The sequence below is a fragment of the Gorilla gorilla genome, chromosome 9, assembly GCF_029281585.2.
Source record: "Gorilla gorilla gorilla isolate KB3781 chromosome 9, NHGRI_mGorGor1-v2.1_pri, whole genome shotgun sequence".
NCBI classification, from domain to species: domain Eukaryota; kingdom Metazoa; phylum Chordata; class Mammalia; order Primates; family Hominidae; genus Gorilla; species Gorilla gorilla.
Genome location: NC_073233.2, coordinates 51,933,420 through 51,951,331, shown reverse-complemented (window position 1 = coordinate 51,951,331; position 17,912 = coordinate 51,933,420). Strand labels below are relative to the sequence as shown.

The window sequence follows — 17,912 nt, the reverse complement described above, 5'->3', positions numbered from 1 at the left end:
TCCCTCAAGAAAAGCCTGGCTGGTGACCCTTACACACGTGGTTTATCGAGGGAGGACTCTTAGGGGACAGAAGAGGACAGGCAGAAGAAGGTAGGCAAGGCTGTGGTCCTACAGGGAGCTATGGAGCAGGAATTGCATCACACAGTTTGTCCCGCCTGGTGGCAAGAGGGTTTCCCTGTTCTACGGTCAGTCATCGGCTATGGGCTGCCTCTGGGGTGCAGGGAGGTAACCTCCCAGCCTTCTCTGAGTGAGGCAGCTCCTGTCAGCTGAGGACAGTCCTTCAGAGAAGGGCTGCAGGTATGAGCAGCCAGCACCTCTGGGCGGAGCAGCCAGCACCTGCGGCAGGCCCCTCGGCTTTGGGGAAGTGGTTGCAACCTTCTTCCGCTCCTGTGGCTTCCAGTCTTAAGCACTGGATTGACTTGGAGAAGGGAAAGAGCCACGGGAGGGCTCAGGGGACCTCATCCTTTCCCTGTAGGGGAGGCGGACCACAAGGGGTGGCCCTTCTGCTACGCAGTGGGCTGTGAGCAAAGGGTAAAGAATGGGCCTTGGCACAGCCAGGCAAGCATGCGGCTGGCAGGAGCCGGTGGACCCAGTCTTCAGGAGCCCATAAACCAGACAAATGAATATTTGATAGAAATATAATTCCAGAGGATGAGGGCCCTTGTTGGCCCGACGGTGAAATACAATGGCTGTCTGACCTCGAGGAGGGATAAATCTGCCCAGAGTGCTTTCCAGCCCGAGACGTGGAAGCCCCTCTGATGCAGCTTTTGGGAGAGCTTAGACACTTAATGTAGGGCTATTTATTGTCTGGTGGAGCACTGGGATTACAAGGTCGTCCTGGTCACAGCTCCTCACCCTGCCCCAGGCGCGCCTTGGTGCCATCCTGGTACCCTGGGGCTGCCTGCTGCTGCGTGGCTAGAACGACCAGAGGCCAGCACTGAGAGGGAGCGGAGGGAGCACCTACCTTTGCCTGCTGGGCCTTGTTAAAGGACAGGGAGCCAGATAGTGGAATGGTTTCCAGCAGGGTGAGGGATCAGGTAGATCTAGGTGAGGATCCTTGGGTAGGTTACCTACCTGCTTTGGACTCGGCTTCTTCAACCATAAAATGGGCTAAAAATTAACCTACCTCATAGGGCTGCAGGGATGGTTAGGTGGGCAAATGCACCTAAAGTGCTTAACATCGTGCATGGCTCGTAGTCAGTGCTCAGTGAAGGTCAGCTACTATCAGAGCATCACAATAATCTGTCTCTAGGTTTAACACTGGCTAGCTGTGTGTCCTTGGGCAAACCACACAAGTCCCAAAGCCTCAGTTTCCTCTTCTATAAAATTGGAGAAGCATACCTACTTGATTGGTATAAGGGTTATAGAAATTGAATGCCAAGAACCTGGCCTAGGTAGGTGCTCTATAAATAGTGGTGGAGGTGGAGGTGGTGACAGTGATGATGAAGCCAGAAAGAGATGATAATAATATGAGGCTAAGCCCTTCCCTGTGTAAGGCCTGGGTTAACCTCCCCCCAGCACGCTGGGTCACCTTAGTGATCCTTTGTATTAGTTATCGATTGCTGCATAACAAATCACCCCCAAATTTAGAGGATTAAAACAACAGTAATTATTTATTCTCATCAACAGTTTCTGGGGTCAGAAATTCTGACAGGTCACAGCAGAATGGTTTCATGATGTCTGGGACTGCAGCTGGAAGACTTGAAGACTGCAGGCTGGAGTCTGAACCCTCATATCTGGTGGTTGGTGTGGGCTCTCCAATGGGAACCTAGCTGGGGCTGTTGGCTGGAACACCCACATGTGGTTTCTGCGGTGGCCTGGGCTTTCTCACAACATGGCAGCTGGATTCCAAGGAAAAGCATCTTGACAGAGGGAGAGAGCCGGGGGAGCCACATTGCCTTTTATGACCTACACTCAGAAGCTATAGGGCATCAATTCTGCCACATCTATTGATTGAGAAAGTTATAAAGGTCAAAGTTCAAAGGGAAGGAGTGTAGACCCACATCCTGACGGAAGCCAATATCATATTGCAAGAAAAACATGAGGGATGGGATATTTGTTTGTATGGCTGTTTGGGGAAAAGGCAATCTCTCACACACTCCTTTTTCTGGTCTCTTGTACCAGAACCATTCATTCCAAAGGGACAGACCCTAGTCCAGCAGAAATAGGATGAAGGTGGCAGCAGGAATTTATCCTACCCCTCCTCTGCCTCATCAGTGGGAAATTCCTGCTCTGGAGTCTGTGCTTCTTTTTGGTGTGGGAGCTGCACACAGCTGGGCTCCAGATTCTAGTTCACAGGTGCTGGGATGGCAGAGGGGCAAGAATTACCTGGGATGAGGGGTTCTCCTTCAACCCTGGACTTTGACATGAACCTGTATGAGCAGATGTTTCTGTCACCAGTGATTACCCTATATTGCTCTTAGTATCTTATAGAGAACACTTTGTTCACAGAATGTCATCCAAAAATTGTGAGCTTCAAGTTCTAGAAGCCTTTGGCCAGGCTTTCCATTGCCCTACTGCTGCCTTCAGCCCACACATTCCCTCTTATGGCTCACGGAATCTCTAAGTCTTACAGATTTGATCTCATTGTTAACATCCACATTCTCACTCTTCCCTGACTCCATGGTCACTGCCTCAGGCGTGGTCACCTCTCTTCCAGTGGCCTCCTCTTCCTAATTGGCCTCTCTGTCCCAAAGATCTTTTCCTCTCCCATTTATCCCCCTGTGCCAGTGCAGTCTTCCCAGAGCCTAGCACCAAGCTGCCACCTGCCCAGCCATTGGCTCACTGTCTGGAATACTCTCCCTCCAACCTTCCCCTGGTTCACTCCTAATTATCTCTGCTATCACACCTTGGTCTCCAAGTCCTTCTCCTGTGTGCTGCCTCAATAACCAAGGCATCTTCCAGAATCCTGCCTATCAGGTTGTGTTACTGAGCAGTTACCATGTGCCCAGCATTGAGTTAAGAGTTTCCCATACCGACCACCCCCCCGGTTCCTCTCCATCCTCCTCCTCCACTTTGTCTTCTTCCCAGCAGTGAGTACTTTTGAAAGGTGTATCACCTAGGTATTTAGGAACTTATTGTCTCTCTCCTCTTCTAGATTAGAAGATTTGTGACAGCAAGAATAGAAGGCTGTCAGTAATTGCCTACTGAATAAAGGAATAGACCTGGCATTTGGGATATTTTGTCCTCAGTAGAGACTGATATCACCCTGGCTCACTGATTCCATCACACTGGGAAATAGCGGAGGAAGATGGGAAAGAGACTATGTCCTTTGATCCACAGGGTACTAAACTGTGGGTACTGTTTGATCAACAGGGTGCTGAACTCATGTTGCCTCTGAAGGGACTGATTTTTTTTTTGAGTCTCACTCTGTTGCCCAGGCTGGAGTGCAGCCATGTGATCTTGGCTCACTGCAACCTCTGCCTCCAAGGTTCAAGTGATTCTCCTGCCTCAGCCTCCCAAGTAGCTAGGATTACAGTCATCTGCCACCATGCCCAGCTAATTTTTGTATTTTTAGTGGAGATGGGGTTCCACCATGTTGGCCAGGCTGGTCTCGATCTCCTGACATCAAGTGATCCACCCGCCTTGGCCTCCTAAAGTGCTGGGATTACTGGCATGAGCCACCGAGCCTGGCTGGGAATAGTTTTTTGATGCTCTCTTGTTGTAAGAAACCATTCCCCAGTACCATATAGTTATCTGTACCTTACCAAGTGCTTCCCCATCTCACCTGAGCCTCTCCATGACATCAGGAAATAGGAAGGACAGTGATATCCTTCCAGTCTTATAGATAAGGAGATTGAGACTTAGGGAGGCTAAGGGGCTGACCTAGAATGACACAGCTTTTAGTGGCAGAACTGGGAACTAGGACTCCTGACTCCTTGCTGCGGGCTCTTTCTCCTTCATTCCACTCAGTCTCCTCCTGGGCCACATACATGTAAAATCTCAGAATGTCCTAGTTGGTTGGAATCTTAGAGATCGTATTTCCCAGCGCCTCTTTGCACAGATGGGAAGATTGAGGCCCCCAAAGGGAGAATTAGCTGCCCAATTCCCCGTGACTAGCAAGTGGTGAGCATAGGCTAGAACCTAGCTATCTTGGCTTGAAGCCAGGTCCCGGAGGGGAGAGTTCACCACCAGGAATCAGCCTTCTGGTGTGATCAGTCTGGGACCTAGCACAAAGGGGTTAGCTGTCATAGCCTAAAGGTCATTTTTACAGAAAAGTGTTATGATATGTTCTTGGCTTAAACACTTCTCCCCAAATCCTGGCCAGCTGAGCAGACGGGCATCTATCACTGGGATAACAAGGAGGCTGTGGGAGTCTTGGATCAGGCATTCCACATAAAAATGGCTCGGAACATCCACACAGGGAAACACTAATGTACCTAGTGCTCCGGCAGAGCACTTAAGTGAAGGAACAGGAATGTCAGCTGCAACCAGGCACCATTTCAGCACTCAGGACAGTTCTGAGGTGGGCCGTTACCCATCCATAGCAACCAGAGATCTGGAGAACTTTATAATCAGAAGCCTGGCCTCCAAGGGGTTCTCTGATGGACAATCACTGACTTTCTGGGGGAAAAAATCAGAGTGTTCACAGAAGCAAGGTATGACTTAATTTTGTGGCATTTTGTTGCCATTTGGATTTTTAGGAACTTAAGATGAAGAGAAGTGGTAAGGTTTGGCTGTGTCCCCACCCAAATCTCATCTTGAATTGTAACCCCCACAATTCCCATGTATCATAGGCAAAACCTGGTGGGAGGTGATTGAATTATGGGGGCGGGTCTTTTCTGTGCTCTTCTCATGATAGTGAATGAGTCTCACAAGATCTGATGGTTTTAAAAACGGGAGTTTCCGGCCTGGTGTGGTGGCTCATGACTATAATCCAAGCACTATGGGAGGCAGAGGAGGGTGGATCACTTGAGGTCAGGAGTTCGAGAGAAGCCTGGCAAATATGGTGAAACTCTGTCTCTACTAAAAATACAAAAACTAGCCAGATGTGGTGGCACACGCCTGTAATCCCAGCTACTCAGGAGGCTGAAGCAGGAGAATTGCTTGGACCCAGGAGGCAGAGGTTGCAGTGAGCCGAGATCGTGCCACTGCACTCCAGCCTGGGTGACAGAGCGAGACTCCATCTCAAAAAAGCAAAGCAAAACAAAACAAAACAAAACAAAACAAAACACACACACACACACACACACACACACACACACACACACACACACACACACACGGGAGTTTCACTGCACAAACTCTTTGCCTGCTGCCATGATTATGAGGTCTTTCCAGCCACTGGAACTATAAGCCTAACAAACTCCTTTTCTTGTATAAATTACCCTGCCTCGGGTATGTCTTTATCAGCAGTGTGAAAATGGACTAATACAAGAAGCCTAATACTTGAAGAATGAAATAATTGTTTTGGAGTAAGCTTGAGTAATGATCATTCAAAACTTCTCCTCTCCGCACTATAGCCAGTAGAAGAAGGAGGAGAAGAAGGAAGGATACAGGGTGAGAATCAGCGGATGAAAAAGAACAGATAGGGCCCCAGAGAGGAGAGATGGAAGCACACAGATGGAGAGAAGTTGAAAGACAGAGAGAAAGAAGTGGGATGAGAGCCTGGAATAAAGGTATGGAAGGAGAGTCCATCAGTTCTAGAGTATTATTACATTCTGTCCGTCACACTGACATTCACATGGGCCCCAAGCTGTTTGTCAGGATTCCCTCTTATTGCCTTCCTTTAGAATGTAGTGAGTAGATGAACCACCTTTTGAAATTCTTCAACTGTTCATTATGCTTAAGGCTCCAGAAACTCCACCCTGATTAGAACTATGATAGCAGTCTATTAAAACAGAGTCTTCCCTGGTGCTGCCATCAGCAAAGATTTCAGTGAGAGCCAAAACAACTCAGGAAGTGTGTTGGATTTAGCCTGAATCTCCTATCCTTCATTTCTGATGATGAGAAACTGACCTGTGGAGGGCTGATATCTAATGGCTACTGTTGAGGACACGAGGAGAAGAACTGTCCCTTCGGGGCCACTCAGTGCAAGGACAAACAGGCCAGACGTCTCAATGGCCCTAGAGATCGGCAGAGAGCTGTGGCAGATGCTCATAGCAGTGGTCCCAATGCATCAATATTATGGATTAAATAGCATTTGATAGTCTCTGTTTAAGAAGGTGGGAAGATGTGAAATATCCTCTAGAAACATTTCCATCAACATAATTAAAATAAAAAAGCTTAAAGGTGTTTAAGTTTCTGTTATCTGAAGAATTCACTCATGTGTAATACATCACTGCCCACATATTCTGGACAATAAGGTATGTATTCTTAGCCAAAAGGGCTCATGCTATTATAATGAATTCTAAGTAATTAATCTGAGCTGTGGAATATAGTAATGATGCAATGTGGTATGAAAGGGAATTAATATTCTGTGTTTCTATCACTTGCCAGGCATAGTGCCAGGGGCTTTACATGCTGTGATAGATTAGATTATTGTTTAGCAAATACGCACTCCCCTCTCCTTGGAGGCAGTGCCTTTTCCCCACCTTATTATGTTGGGCTCAGTCACGTGACTTGGTTTGGCCAATAGGAGGTGGGTGGAAGTGACAATGGTCCTGTTCCCAGCTGAGTCCAGAAGAGGCAGTGCGTGTTCTTGCTTGTCCCCCTTGCACTCCAGTGGCTCCACCATGAGAAGAGCAGGCCCCTTCAGTGTGGGCCCCGTCTGAGTCCAACCCACATGCACAAGCCACCCAGCTGAACTTGGGCTGGATCACTGAACCTTAGTCATCCTGCAGACCTGTGAGTTTGAGAATAAAGACTTGGTATTGTCAGGCACTGATTTTGGGGGTTGTTGGTTTTTCAGCTTTGTTTAGCAATCACTGATGGATACAACATGCATTGTCTCGTTTAGTCCTTGTAACAGCTCTCTGAAGGAGGGCGCCACAATTTTTCCCATTTCACAGGTAACTCAGGCCCAAAGAGAGGAAGTGCCTAACCCCAGGCCACAGAGTGAGTTAACTAGTGATGGACCCACATTTAGCTCATCCTTATTTGGTAAGTAAGGTAGGAGCTGCTTGGCCCTGCCCAGATAGCCCCTGCTTGCTGCTCCCCTCACCAATCCTTCCACTGACTCAGAGCTTCAGGAGTGAGGGTGGGGTATCAGGGAAGCTGCAGGGAGAACATACGAAGCTCCTTTCAAAGAGCCAGCAGGGGCTCCCCGCCCTGTGGTTACTGGAAAAGGTCACATTTGGCGATTCAGCCCACAGAACAACGACATTTCAAGGATCAAAGGAAAGGTTAAAATATTCCTATAAATCTATTCTTGGGACTTTTAAGTATTTCCAATGTAAAAGGAAAATGTCATTTCTTTTTCCCCCAGGAGTGGTGGAGGGTGGGCTGCCGGTAATGGATCCACTCTCATTTTTTTCTGGGGAGGATGAGCCGGGAGGAAGGAAGGATTCACTCCCCATGCCTCCCTATGCAAATGGAGGTGTAATTAACCCCAAACCTTATTTACTTATGAAAACTGAATCCCAAATTCCCCCTGAGAAGAGCTTCCCCAAGGGGAGAAATGGACAGTGTCAAATTCCGGAGCTCTCCTGCTCCTTCTCTCCAGAGCAGCCCATGGGCCAACGCTGGCAAGGAGGCCTCCAGAGCTGGAATAGGGATGAGCTGGGCAGGGGCAGGGAGGGCCTGACCGCCTGGCAGACCACCTCCCTGAGCTTTGATCCTTATGCCCAGCTCCCTGGCGCATTCATGTGGATGAGTCTCAGGATTCCTAAACCCAGCAGAGCCCAGATGGACACATCATCTTCTCCTCTTGGAGTTCATGTCTTGGTGAGCGGACTCACACTCCTTCACCCATGCATTCTGCAAACACACACTGAGTGGCCTCCGAGTGTCAGGCACTGCACCAGGCACCAGGATAACAAGGGATGGGGACTCCTGGCCTTGGGCAGTTTGTAGACTATTTGGGAGACAAGCCAAGAAAGGGACAAGGACCCTGTTGTGGGTGAAGGACTAACACATTTGCGAATCAGATGCTGGCACAACCCAGAGAAAGGGGTGACTAATTCTGCAAAGAAGCTGGGGAAGATTTCCCAGGGAAGTCACTATTTGAACTGCGGCCAGTCCCAAAAGGGCACTCTTGGCAGAGGGGGTGGTGTGCACAGGGCTTGGAGTCCCAGCAGCCACGGCTGGCTGGAGACTTGCTGCGGTGCAACTGCCTGCACCACAGGAGAACAGGTATGTCCTAATGGCATCGCAACCCACTTTCCATGAGGGGACTGGATTGCCTGTATTGGGGGCTGCACCCCACAGTGTGCCAGAAGACACTGCTATTCATAGTCCCCAAGCTATCACTTGCCTCCCACTTCCTATCAGTCACCAAGCCCTGTCTCATCTGCCTCCCGAACACCTCTTGTTGCTGTCTCCCTCCCTCCCTGCCCATGGCCGCCCCGGTCAGGGCCTTGGCATCCGCATGGGTCTGCCTGTTGGCAGTCTCCCTCCCACCCCAGTGCACCATGCAGCAACGAGAATGGACACACAGAAGTGTCAGCGTGGCATTTTACTCCCCTTGGAAATCCCTTTCATGACCCCTGAGGCCCCAAAGAGAAGGTTCAGTTCCGGAGGATCATGTCCAGAGCCCTTCGTGGCTGGAATCCCTGCCTCACCAGCCTCATGGGGCTCCTATATGTCCCACGCCCACCCCAGCCCCTCTGAACCACCAGTTGCAGGGACTCATCAGGTCCCTTCCAGCCTCCCTCTCTTTGCTTGTGCTGTGTCCTCCACCTGGAATTTGCTTCCTTCCAGCTTGTCTGCCTAATGAACTCCCACTCAGTGATCAAGCCCCAGATGAGCAAATAATGTAATAGGAATGAATACAATGACTACCATTTATTGTCCACCCCTCCGGTCCCTCTCTAGTGCATTACGCTGCTTATTTTCATAGTATCTAAAATGTTATTTTTTATATAAGACTTGTCTGTTGTCCATCTCTCCCATCAGAATGAGCACTTTGAGGGCACGACATGGTTTTCCTGTGTCCCCAGTATCCAGAGTCATGGCTGGCACTGAGCAGGGGATCAAAAGGGTTGGTGGATCCACTGCTATAAAGCACCATCCTATAAAGCGTTCACCATTCTTATCTCCCTTCTACCAATGGGGAAACTGAGGCTTTGGCCACAAGGGCCTGGGGAGCTACCTCAGTGCTCCATTGCCAAGCTTGTTCCTGGGAGCCCCTCGAGGGCAGGGGCAGTGACTCATTCCCACCAGGATCTCCTGGATCCTCAGGAAGGACTCTGCACATGGGTGGTGGAGGGCTCCTGGCAGTGGCAAGGGATTCTGAGATAAGGAAAAGGGGTGGCTGGGATAGTCTGGGGGGGACATCCCAGCTAGTTAAGGCTTGGCTTTGCAGAGCCTGTTTCTAGGCTTTGAACTGAATGCACTGATGGTTCCCACTCATTCCTAATTGGCACCAAATTATGTGGAGTGGGCTGGCTGTGCTGCCCGGCTCGGCTCAGCGGGGGCAAAGGCGGCTGCTGGTATCAATAAAAGAGTTGACGTCAGAAATAGAGTAGGAAGTCAGGATTTTCAGGGCAGCATGGGGTTGTGGAGGAAGCCCTGGGCTGGGAGTCCTTAGTCCTTCATCTGGGGCAGGGGCAGGAACCCAGGCTTTGGGTTTGGCAACACCCCAGCTGTGTGGCCTTGGCCAGGCCATTCATTTTTCTGAGCCTCAGTCACTTCATCTCTAAAATGGGGGTGGCCATCCCCGCCGCATCTCAGGTTTGCTTTGAGGTAAAGACTGCTGCTTTTCTGTGGGTGCCACATCTACACCCTCTGCTGCATCATGGGGTGAGGGGTGAGCCTGGCTAGGGGAGCCCTTCAGACCTGGATGGGAAGCAGGGCAGGGTCAGCTGCCTTCCTGGTTTTGATTTCATCTGCCCTCAGAGGGCTCCACGCTTCTCCTTCCTGCCCACCTGCTGAAGCTGAGTGCACATTCTTTGCCAAGACTTTTGAGCACTGGGGCCTCTCCCTGGAGCAAGGTTCTGAGTGTAGGGCAGGTGGACCCCTCTTGCTAGTGAACGTTTCACCAGCTCTAACAGGGCGAGGGGCACTGTTGTAGGAGCCACAGTCCTGAGTGTGTATCTCGGGTCATCCACTCCTCTGTGTCTCAGTTTCCCTGTATGTGAAATGAGGGGGATGGACTGGACGATCTCTATGGGCCCATCCAGCTCTGATTGAAGTTCATTCCTTGTTTCCTTTTATATTAAGCTTCCAGTTCCTACAAGTGGGCCTCTGGGAGGGACAGAGTTCGGTCAAAGGAATTCTCACAGAGGAGTCCTTGATTTATAGCTTCTTTCAGGGGTATTTGTTGTGCTTTATGTAAGAAAGGGGAATTCTTAACCCAAGGGGGTAACAGTGGGACTTTAGGCGGTGAACAAAGTGGAACATTTGAGATATGAGGGAACAGAGACACAGATGGAGAGGAGGCAGGGCCATGCAGGCAGAAATGGGACAGATGGTGAGGACCCACTGTCAGCCATGGGTGGGACCAGGGACAGTGCAGGAGGCAATGGAGATGAGCAAGGTGTCTGCAGGAGGTGCTGGAAATTGCACAAAGTCACTGTCCAGGTGAAGAGCTGGGGTTATAGCTTTGGACAGTGGGGCTGGGTTCTGGGAGTCAGTGATCTCGAATCAGTGTTGGGGTCTGCTTAGCTATTCAAGGACAGAGTGTGGGCTTTAGAGTCTTGCAGCCATGGGTTCTACTCCCAGCCCTGCCACTGACTGGCTGTGTGACGTTGCATAAGTTACTTAACCTTTCTGAGGCTATGACAGGGAAAACCAACCCCCCTCACAGGATTGTCATGGAGAGTCCATGAAATAACAAATGTGAAAAGCCTGGCACTGGCTTTGCACATCATAAGCCCCCAGTACGTGGTGGCAGTTATTGTCCTTCTAATTCCACGGAGGGAGGAAAAACTCACCCTGGGGACTGTCTCTGAGGCTTTTTGGGGACAGCAGCTTTTGCCTTTGTGTCTTAAAGACCTGTCAGGGCCATGTATCCTAGAGCAGAGGGCTGTTTTGGGAGCTGGAGACCCTCCTGGAGCCTCACAGTTTCCAGTGTGAGGGCGGCTGCCTCGCTTGCTTGGTAGGATCAGGTAGTGCAGCACTGGGGTGAGGTCACAGGCTCCACAGTCTGCCTGCTGGGGTTCGAATCCCAGTTACCTGCTGTGTGACCTTATGCCCGTGCCTTCACCTCTCTGATTCTCAGGCATTTCATCTGTTAAAGGGGGATGATGACAAAAACAGTCACCTGGTAGAACTAACCAAGAAGAAATGAATGGATATACACAAAGCATCTAGACCTGCACAGTAGAATAGGGCAACCACTTGGTCCCTCTGGCTCTTGGGCACTTGAATGTGGCTTGTCCAAATTGAGTTGGACCATGAGACTAAAATACCCACCAGCTTTTGAAAACTTAGTATGAGAAAAATAGGAATGTATCTCTCCAATAATTTTTATATGGGTAACATGTTGAAATGATAATATTTTGGGCATATTTGGTTAAATGAAATATATTGTTAAGATGAACTTCACCTGGTTCTTTTTGCTTTTTTTAATGTGGCTACTGGAAAACTTCAGATTGCAGTGTGTATGTGGCCTGTATTCTATTTCCATTGCTTAACAGTGATCTAGAGCAATGCAAGGCGTTTAGTAGGCATGATGTACATGTTTGCTGTTATTATTATTAGTTGTTGGGTTTGAGCACTGCATTTACAGCTTCCTGGGTTATCTTGTGCAGGTTAACTTTTCTAAACCTCAGTTTTCCTCTCTGTAAAATGGGACTAATGGGATTATTGAAATTGTGCCTATAGAGTGTTTGGCACAGTGCCTGGCACATAGGAAGCTCTCAATCCATGTGAGCTGGCATACTGCTTGCTTATGGGATTGGACGTGAGGCTCTCACCCCTCCTTGATGGGAGAGAGGCTTCTCTGTTACCCCTGGGTACTGTGGGTGGGGTGGAGCTTACTGAGCCTGCTCTCCCCACAAACGGGACCTGAGCTCTGAGTAAACTGCCTAGAGCCTGAGGTTGAGCTGTTTGGCCGGTTATATTAAGGGAAGGGTCAATAACACATTAATTGGATCAGTGGCTCCATTAATCTTCCTCTAATGAACAGCCATTCCAGCCAACCCGTCTTCCCTAGATCCTGGAAGACATTTCATATTGGCAGGAAACTTGCTGGGTAGAAAGAACCTCAAATCCTATAAAAGTGATTTAGTGGTTTTGCTTGGGGAAGGCGTGCTGCAGACACAGGGCAGGGGAGAATTGAAACTGCAAAGTCACGGCAAACCTCTGCCTCTGGGGTCCCAGATCGAAATCCCAGGGAGTGCTGGGAAAGGTGGAGGATTTTGGTGAAGGTTGGAGGTGAGGGGAGGGTTGATCTCACCCTTGTCTAGCTTGGACACCCTCACCTCCAAATCAACAGATGGTTGGTGATGGCAGAGTCACGCTGGCCTGGAGGGCCCGGAGGGGTGATGATGGCTGTGGAGGGAGCCCTAGGGTGGGCACTGGAAGTCCTGGGCTGTGTAACTGTGTGCAGATTACTCAGCTGCCTCAATTGCAGGGGGCTTGCAAGTGATGTCAGGTCAGAGGAGCTTTGCTGGAGGGTGAAGTGGCAGTGGGCCTGGGAGAGTGCTGAGCTGGGATGGGGGCAGAGGAGGAGTAGCCTTGGGGAGGGTGTCCCTGGGTCCCCCAGGAAATGGGCAGAGCTGAGGAGGACCCTGTCTAGGTGGTTGTTTGACTTTGGAACCTCTCTTTCTTCCCTGCCCTAGTATCTCACCCTCTGCCCAAGGATGCTGTAGTTCAGCCATCAGCACTTCATTCTTTGACGGGGGAAGTGTCTTCTCCTGGACTCCAGGGGTCTGTTTTAAAACACAAATACCAGCTGGGCACAGTGGCTCACATCTGTAATCCCAGCACTTTGGGAGGCCAAGGCAGGCAGATCACCTGAGGTCAGGAGTTTGAGACCATACTGGCCAACATGGTGAAACCTGTCTCTACTAAAAGTACAAAAATTAGCCAGGCATGGTGGTGTGCACCTGTAGTCCCAGCTACTTGGGAGGCTGAGGCAGGAGAATCACTTGAACCCAGGTGGTGGAGGTTGCAGTGAGCTGAGATTGCACCATTGCACTCCAGCCTGGGCAATAGAGCTAGACTCCATCTCAAAAATAAATAATAAATAAATAGAACACAAATGCTTCCCGAGGGCTGCTCATTTCATTCTGTCCACCTGTTCATCCATCACCCACCAGAGGGAAACAGAAATGAATCCAACTCAGAACCACTCACCTTCAAGAAACTGGGGTTTTAGAGGACAGGGTGACTATTTTCATCTGGGGGTGGTGGGGAGGGGATTTAAATTAGGCCTTGGAAAGGAGCTTAAAGATCAGCAAGTCCAACTCTCCCATGTTACAGATGAGGAGAGAGAGAGGCACAGAGATAACACCTTAACTTAAGATGTTATCTTAAGGTTAAGTGGCCTGCCTGATGTCAGTATGGCTGGGCCAGCAGCGTGTGTAGGATTTGGCATTTCAGGTGAAGGGAAAAGCTTCAGCAAAGTTCCAGAAGAAGAAAACGGTGGAGCATGTGGAAAAGGCAGCAGGCAGTTCCATTTGACCAGGGTCTGGGGCCAGCTGAAGTGAGTTAAGGAGGATGCTGAGGCAGATGTTGTTCCCAAAGCCCTGGTTTGGCCAAAGTCAGCAAAGCCTCTGGGTAAGGTGTGGGTCCCAGCGGCCTGTGGAGAGCCCCTGTGCTCACACTTCCTGCCCCCCATAGTACTATGAGTTATTCCTCCTCCCAGTATCCCCAAAGCCCCCGGCAGACTCCCTTGAGGTGGCCCACCCACCTGAGAAGCCCATCTCAGCCTGGAAGGAACTAGTTTGCTTCCAGTCCCTTGGGCTCTGCGAATGGCACAGACCTTCCCCCGCTGAGTCACTCCATGTCCCTAAGCCTCCCCTTGGTGAAGTAGGACCTCAGCCTGGCCCCCAGGGTTCTCCTGGTGATCCAGGGAGCAGCAGGTGAGGAGTTAAATCTTTGAGGGAGGCAGATTGGACACTGTTATAACTATAATGGTAGCTCAGACTGATCAAGCACCTCCCAGGTGCCAGGCACTGTCCTCAGCACTTTCCAAGCATTCCTTCACTCAGCCTCAGATACCTGTATGGGGCAGGTGTTATTGGTACGTCCATTTTGCAGGTGGCTTTTGAGGCACAGAGAGGTAAAGTGACCTGTCCCAAGACACAGAGCTGTGCCACACCCAGGTAGTCTGAGTTTGTGCTTTTATCTCCCCCAATGCCCCTGTGCATACACGCAGGCACCCACATATGCACACATGCATGCACGCACACACCCATGCATACATGCACCCATAAGCCTATGTGTATTCACACACACGCACCCCTGCATGCACACACACACCCACGCATACATGCACCCATATGTCTATAGGCATTTACACACACACGCACCCCTGCATGCACACACACACCCACGCATACATGCACCCATGCGCCTATGTGTGTTCACACATACACATTCACTCATACGTGCCTGCTTGGGCCCCTGGGTTGAGTTCCAAACCTCCAGAGCAGACCCCAGCAAATCCTCCAGGAAGAGCCATCAGGGCTGACTCTGGGCCAGGATGGTCCACAATCTTGGAAGCGGAGGTGACCCCTCATAGTGCTGCTTGGGAAATAGGCAGGAACAGGCAGGATGACTTGCCCAAGGTCTCAGTGTGAGTGAACAGCTTAATGAATCTGTTAGAAGTGAGACAAAGTCAAGTTCAGCATCACCTCTCCTCACTTTTGATCCCACCAAAGACCAGTCACTCTGTCCCTTGAACGCCTCCCATGACAGGGTATTTCCTGGGGAGCCTCTTCTTGGAGTAGCTCAGACCCTTCGAAAATTCTTCCTTCTACTGACCACAATCCTCCTCTTGTCTCTCCTACCACGGAGTCAGGTTAAGTCCACACAGCCAGATGCTCCCGACAGACCTGCAGCTGCCTGCAGATGGCCATTGTACCCCGGCCTCCCCATTTGCCAGCTGGTCTCTCAGTTGCCTCAGCCCTTCCATCTCCACTGAACAGGGTTCACAGCCGTTGCCCGCCAGGCACCCTTATCTGAAGAGCTCCAAGCTGGGGTGGGTTTGGTCTTCTCCTGACCTCCGTCCGCTTCCTGGGGGCTGGAATATCCTGAAGCTAGAACAAAACAGCTAAAGGCAGAAAAGGAGGCAAATACTCGTTCAGTAAGAAGACAGGAAGACTAGCAGGAGGCTGACTCTGGGAGTAAGACCCACTGGCTTTAGATGGGTGTTTCTTCCTGAGGCTGGGTCACACCAGGAAACCTTTGATCCCTCCCTTCCCCTCCTCCCCAGAACCTGGAGCTTCTGTCTCCCACAGCCAGCAGTGGAACCAGCGGTGGCTGAGTAACTGACGAACTGCAGGAGAGCCTCCAAGAAGAAGTGGAGAAAGGAGAAAAAGACAGAGGACAGTTGAACATTCTTCAGGATCCATATGAGTGTGAGCACATATCCTCATGTGCTGGCATTTGACTGACTGACAGGTTATGGAGGCCCAATCTCTCTTTGGCGATAAAGTGACAGAGGTCTGACCCGGATATAATCTGCCGGGTTGATTCCTATAGGAGCAAGACGAGACAATCCCCTCCCTCCCTCTTTAGAACCCCATACTTCTGTGAATGCAACCTAAGGTCACACTGGCTTTTTAGTAGCTGCATAATCCTGTTGACTCACTTTGCACTTAATGTTGAATAAAAAACTGTAAGATATTTTCTGTTTCTTGTGCCACTGAGCCAAGCTTTCTGCCCATTCCAGCTCCCCTTCCCTTAATCATACCCTATTACAGTTTTCTATTGGGTTGTCCAAATCTGCTAGCCTGGACAGAGTGGAGAACACAGGCCTGTGGCCAGTACGTACGACTTCGCTTGAGTTGAAGCTGACACCCTGCCTGGAGCTCCTGCCATCACCTCACTCTTCCTCTTGCCCAGCCCAGCCCCAACCTTGTGTCCTTGCTGGGGCATCTTGAAGGGAACCCAACTAGGTCAAGGGCCCAACCTCTTCCTCCACCCTGCCATCACCCATCTGGGCATGAGCACAGGCTCTACTGAGCGGAGGCAGGAGGCGAGACTGGCAATGCTTCTATTTTCACTCTGACATTTTCTGTTTCTGAAAAATCTCACTTGAAGCTCATTCTGATGTTTGCCATCCTTTGAAGGGGAAGGGCTGAGGGTCCCTCCCACCGTGGCTGGATTCTTCCTGAAGTTTGCCACTTTACTCCAAACCAGACCTTTCTGTCTAAGCTCTAGGACAAGAGCAGTGGTGGAAAAGCCAAACCAAATCAAACAGAATAGGCCTTAGACGCCCCTGGAGGTGGGGCAAGAAGTAGGAGGGCCAAAAAGGGCCCCCAGAAGGTTCCTGTAGGCTCTACATGGAGATCAAATGGGGTTCAGCATGATCCTATCTGAATCTTCTGTTCTTGGGGGTTCTCAGGGTCTGTAGCTGAATGTCGCAGTCTCCCAGGTCTCACCAAGAAAAGGGCTGCTTAGAGGAGGGAAGCTCCAGCGGGGAGACTTCAGCCTTGGAGACTTTAATTAGGGCATTGGCGTTTCATTGGAAGGTTAGAGTGATTTCTACTCCTGGAGACATTAGGAGGCCCAGCAAATTCTATCACTGCTTTATAGTTTAGAAATACAATATAGATTTTACTGCAGGCTACGATGTCTTCCTTTAAACAACTGCTCAGCCCAATAAAGCAAAGCAGCCGGTAAAGCAGCTGCAGAGGGGCTGGGCAGGGCTTTCCATGGGAACACAAAACTGTCTGGGAAGCTGTGGCCTCCCTTTCTGAGGGGGAGGAATCCAGACGCCTGGTTAACCTGTTTTGGGCCACACAGGAAATTGGGAATGGGTTTCTGAGAAATTCAAGATTTGAGATCTCATGGGGATTAGGGAGGGTTCCCCTCCCTTTCAAGAGTTTATTTCCATTTAATTCAGTAGTTATTCACTGAGCACCTACTATGTGCCAGGCCCGCAGAGAGGGTTGAGATTAATAAGGCACTGTCCTTGTCCCTGGATGGGAACAATGAATGATGCTGTTGGATACAAGCAGTGTGCAAAGCAGGTCGCAAGGCTGGCAGGGTAGAGAAAAGGGGAAGCAATTCTGCAAGGGCAGAATCCTGGAGGGCATCCTGGAGGACAGGACATATGAGCAAGGCCTTGAAGGATGAAAGGTTTTTAACCGATCCCCTTCTGAAGTTGCAAACTTGCTTCGCCTTGCATCTTCTTTATCTTAACTAAGTGGCTCTGCCATTGTCTCAGGATTACCAAGCTAGAAACTTGAGAGACTCATCACTGACATCCACCTGTCACCAAGTCCTGCTGATCCTACCACCAAAACCTATGTCACATCTGATCCCTTCTCTTCACGTCCACTGTCATGCCCTGGCCCAAGGCCCCATCACCTCTTGCCTGGATGCCTCAGTATCTTCTCTAGTAGATATTTGTTGTTTAGGGCCACCCAGCCTCCTGTCACTGTATTTCCCATCATAGCCCCTGTTTGTCATCTGGGGGATGCACCTCCTCCTCCTTCAAGTCATGTGGTTCCGAGGAAGCTGCCTCCATCCTGGCTCCAAAGGTGAGGCCTATGACCCAGGCCAGGCCAGTGATTTCTTCCATTCCTCTGGCCACAGTGATTGGTTCAGGGTTAGGAACATGACTGAAATCAGACCAATCAGATCCAATAAGACTCAATTCCAGGACTTGAATATGTTATCAGGGAGGCGGCATCAGCTTTTTCCTGGCTATGTCTGAGCAGGAGTGGATATGGGATGGGAGCTATGGCAGCTGC

General features: G+C 50.2%; 1 long non-coding RNA gene across 1 annotated transcript; it reads right to left on the bottom strand.

Annotated features, from left to right (window-relative positions):
• Positions 1-1,598: 1,598 nt before the first annotated feature.
• LOC129525286 (uncharacterized) lies at positions 1,599-4,478 on the bottom strand. The gene is made up of 2 exons (XR_008669461.1): positions 4,380-4,478; positions 1,599-1,862 (listed from the first exon to the last, which is right to left on the bottom strand). It is a non-coding gene; the product is annotated as an uncharacterized lncRNA (long non-coding RNA).
• Between the last annotated feature and the right edge of the window lie 13,434 nt (positions 4,479-17,912).